The sequence below is a fragment of the Pteronotus mesoamericanus genome, unplaced genomic scaffold, assembly GCF_021234165.1.
Source record: "Pteronotus mesoamericanus isolate MK-2021 breed Mesoamerican mustached bat unplaced genomic scaffold, CSHL_Meso_final contig_35, whole genome shotgun sequence".
NCBI classification, from domain to species: domain Eukaryota; kingdom Metazoa; phylum Chordata; class Mammalia; order Chiroptera; family Mormoopidae; genus Pteronotus; species Pteronotus mesoamericanus.
Window position 1 is genome coordinate 1,068,974 of NW_026555139.1, and position 4,768 is coordinate 1,073,741.

The 4,768-nt window shown below is 41.3% G+C and overlaps 1 pseudogene; it reads left to right on the forward strand.

Annotated features, from left to right (window-relative positions):
* The first annotated feature begins 2,699 nt into the window (after nt 1-2,699).
* Nucleotides 2,700-3,160, forward strand: LOC129073161 (60S ribosomal protein L23a-like; annotated as a pseudogene).
* The last annotated feature ends 1,608 nt before the right edge of the window (nt 3,161-4,768 follow it).

Sequence of the window (4,768 nt, forward strand, 5' to 3'; positions counted from 1 at the left end):
TGAACAACAGATGGAGCTGTCTGCCAGAGTCTGTGACATTGAATGGTTAGATAAATCTTGCACTGATGTTGATACCTTGAAGGACCTTTTGTTTTCATGAATTAAATAAACTGAACCTGCATAAATGGAGCAGATTCAATTGTTCCATGTAACCTTCCTTCCCTGTCCCATAAGGAAAGCTTGAATCAGCCTAGTAGGTGAAAAGATTATTTTAGCTTAGCCAGCAGACCAAAGCAGCCCCTTGAGTACCTCTGAGAAAGGAGCTGAAATATAGACTTCATGGATCTTCTTTTCTCCTGTACCTTGGAATCATGCTACCACAAAGGGGATTGGCCTAGAGTTGGTCTGTCTCTGGCCTGTCTCTTGAGTTCATGCTGGAAAGATTTCATGACATGAGTTCAGGTGATTTTGAGAGCACCTTTATTAAAGCTGGGGATAGTGAAACAAGAAAGAACTAGGGATAGAAGAAGCAACGGGAGAGAGCCTAGCCAGGGCTGCTTTAGCTCTCTAGAAGTTATGAAAAATAAGTGAACCAGGGCAGGGCTGCTGTCAGCTCACTGCAAAGTCAGAGAAAAAGGGTCCTTGGCTTTGGGGACAAGTTCTGGGGTTAGCCCAGCTGAGCTGCCACTGCTCTTTGCTCCCCTGGTTGCAAATCTCATGGAGTCCCTTAGAGTTTAGGAAATGCATGACTGTAGGGGAAGAATTAGGGGAAGGGAAAGGCTCAGGCATGCTCCCTGAAGGGAGAGCTTATACATATGCCAGGACCTTTGTTTTGATGGTTTTTAAAGGCTGAAAATTTAGAGGAAGTTTCAAAGAAGGATCTCAAAAGAATATATATCAGCTTTTCCAGGTGTGTCCTTTTTAGGGGCATGGCTTGTACTGATTGGTCAGTGCTAGGGCAGGGGGTGTTATTAGAGTCATTGCAGAGGGGATATTATTAGAGTCAATGTTGCAGGTCCTGGCATCACTGGTCTAGCTTTGCTGCTTTTCTGGGCCTGGAGCTGAAATATAACTGAGGCCTAGATATTATCCTTAGGGAGGAAGAGTCAGTGTGGTCTAAACTGCATGACCAGCAATATGAAAGGTCAGGGGGTTCTAAAGAGGATAGTCAGTGATAAACCAGGGGAGAAAGGGCTACCCTGGGGGTGAGCTTTGGTGCCAGTTTTGCTAGGTACTGGGGCTTTCCACCCTGGTGACTTTCTATATCTGGCTGTAAATTGCTCAGCCAGTTTGTTCAGCTACCTGTCTCAGTTTCCTCATTCCACTTGCCAAGGAATTTTTCTAGCTTACTATCCTACCTCAATAGGATCAAAGAAGGACTTGAGGAGCCCTCCCAAATCCAGGGCTTGTGATCTAGCATGGCACCTTTTTCATTTGTGCTGCTACTACATACAGAATTAGAAGGGTCTCTGACTTTTAAACTTCTAGTTGTCATGCCCTGGCTGGTGCTGTTAATATATAACTGAGACTGGAGGCCATAAAATTGAAGATGAAAATGATAAGCTTCTGCCAAAAAACTTTTCTCTTACAATAAATTTTTTTAAAAGAATAAATAAACTGACAGAAATATTTTTTTCATTTTAACATTATTTTAATCAAGTTATATTGCTGTTTGAAACAGGAAATTTAAAGACAGTTGAATAGAGCAAAGTGAAGGATTACTCTATTAGGATAGCCTCTGTGAATAAAATTCTTATGTGGTAGGCAGTAGAACAGACATGAGCACAGCAAGGACAATGGGCCAGGAAAGAATGTCATCAGGGCAGAAAGCTCTGATAGGGTGCCTAGACACAGGCAAAACTGGAAAAACAAGAACCTCATCCTGGGGATGAACTTCTCTCCCCTAGCATATCACTGGTCATTCAGTTTAGACCCCCTGACCTTCCATATCAGAGCTCATGTGTTTTGGATCCTCCCCTGACCTTTTCTCCAATGGCATGTCACTAGTGATGCAATAGACCCCCTTTAAAGAGGAAAAAGTAGCCAAAGAGTGGCCCCATGTGACGCCTATGCAGGCCCTTGAACAACGACTCCCTTAAGCATTAACCCCTACAGATAACATCTAGGCCTCAGTTTTGTTTTAGCTTCAGGCCCAGAAAAGAAGCAAAACCAGACAAGCAATGCCAAGGCTGACATCAGGACCAGCTGCATTGACTCATGACCCCCCGCACCAACCAATTATTGGAGACCCTGACCCTGAAGGGACACATCTGAAAAACCAATAAATATTCTATTGAGGTCCTCCTCTGGGACCTCCCCTAGAATCCCTGTCCTTAGAAGGTCTTACGATGGAGAACCCAGCATGCTCTCCCTTGGTAGGCTCTCCCTCTCCATCTCCTTCGCTTCCCCCCAGGTGCATTATCTTTACCCTTCTCTCTGTAACTTGTTTCCTGAGCCCAATTCTTCTACCGTTCATTTCTACCTTTGTGACTTCCCAAATAAACTTTCTCTTATAGTTTATGTGTTAGCTCTGAATTTTTTCTTAGCCAGAACTCAAGCACTGAGGTTGGTGAGCCAAGATCCAGTCTGACTCCAGTGATCTAACACCTGGTGCTGTTTCACCACCGAAAAATGGATTAGAAATTTGGCACCAGACTGTGAACACTAGTCTAAGCCAAAATGTTCTCTTTAGTGTTTAGAAGCCCTGAACATTTTTTCATTTAGATTAAAAGTATGGAAGAAGAACCCTTCTCATAAAGATGGCACACAAAGTGAAGAAGGAAGTCCCTGCCCCTCCCAAAGCGGAATTCAAGGCAAAGGCTTTGAAGGCAAAGAAGGCAGTGCTAAAAGGCATCTACAGCCACAAAAAAAGATCTGCATGTCACCCACCTTCCAGAGGCCTAAGACACCGTGGCTCCATGGGCAACCTAAATATCCTCAGAACAGCAGTCCCAGGAGAAATAAGCTTGACCACTATGCAATCATCAAGTTCCCCCTGACTACTGAGTCAGCCATGAAGAATATAAAAGACAATACACTTGTGTTCATTGTGGATGTCAAGGCCAACAAGCACCATATCAAACAGGCTATGAAGATGCTCTATAACATTGGCATGGCCAAATTCAACACCCTGATCAGGCCTAATGGAGAGAAGGAATATGTTTGACTGGCTCCAGCCTATGATGTTTTGGATGTTGTCAACAAAATTGGGATTATCTAAACTGAGTCCAGCTGGCTAATTCTAAATATAAAATTGTTATATTAAAAAAATTGTGGAAGAAAAGGGGCCACGTGCTAAACATCACAATCTCAGGAGAGGCCTGCATGGCAGCCTTACAAACTCAGAGAACTAAAGTAATCACAAAGGAAGGTGTGAAATGAAAACTTATTAACTAGTCCTAACTGGTGTGGTTTAGTGGGTTGTGCATTGTCCCACATACCTATAAGGCCACCAGTTTGATTCCTGATTGGGAAACATGCCTAGGTTGTGGGCTGGATCCCTGGCTGGGGATGTGTAAGAAGCAACCAGTCAGTGTTTCTTTCACACACTGATGTTTCTTTCCCTCTTTCTCACTCTCTTCCCCTCTCTCTAAAAATAAATAAATAAAATCTTTTTTTTTTTTAAATAAAATAAGGTACTAAACTGCCATTCTCTGGAAAATTTTCTCAGTTGGTTGAGATTTTGCTTCCCAGAAGTTGTCAGTTAGGCTCAAATAAACTCATAAAAATTCTTACAGGTTTAGATGTTTCTTACATTGACAAAAGAAAGTCAGAAACACATTATCTTCATAATTTTGCGTTCTTTTCATAAAGAGAATTTCCTGCATTGGAGAAGCTTAAGCTCCTACTTCCAGGATGAGCCTTTCTTCTGGGGCAGGTGCTTCTATGCTATGAAGGACTCACCTAGGGCATTGCTGCTGGGCACCATGTTTGCACACCTTCAGTTTTCTGAAGCCATGCCAATTGTTTTCCAAGGTAGGTGAAATAGGACTGAGACCCTTACACCCTACTCTTCCCACATGTAGGAAGTAGAAGTAGAAGGTATTAGTCACCATCAATGAAAAAGTGGGATATTGTAAACTCCATGATCCCAAGTGGCAAAACTGGTTCTTCAAGTGTTGTGTGGATGAGGGGCTGGCTTCAGACCCTCACTGTGGAAAATTCCAATGTTGATCATCAGAAGTTAATATATTAATATTTTACTAGCATCTTAAGAACTTGAAGGCAAGAAATAGCTCTCAAGACTTTTAGATCAAACATTTACATTACAGGAAAAAAATTAATGTTATTTAATTTTTTAATATGATTTTTCCCATTGTTTACTATGACATCATCAATAGTTCATATTACTTGAATACACTCTTTTGTAGTCTGATTGGAGTAGAACATAACACTAGCCCCTTTGTTGGTAACTGCCTAACAAATGACTGAAGTGGAGACAAAAAGGATTTTGTCAGGCTTGGATTGCATTTAAATGCATTTAATGCATTCTTTATTTAACAAACAAGCTTCTAGAAACCACTGACATTCATAGTCACATTCAAGGTTCACAAAACACAGAACTAAGATTGGCTCAAATGTAGATCTTTTCCAGTCATAGGGTAATTGGTCTCTTGAGCCACTGTTTTTGGTTTTTCAACTTCAGTATTCAGTGCCAGGAAAAACATTATTTTATTTTTTACTGCCAAATAAGTAAATAATTCTCCTTATCAGACACTTAACTTTATTATAACTAACTTATATAAAGATGTAGATAAATAAGTTACATAGAGATTCCTTAGGATGAGAGCCACTGGTTCTCAATAAGAAAACTTTTTCAGCCCTGGCT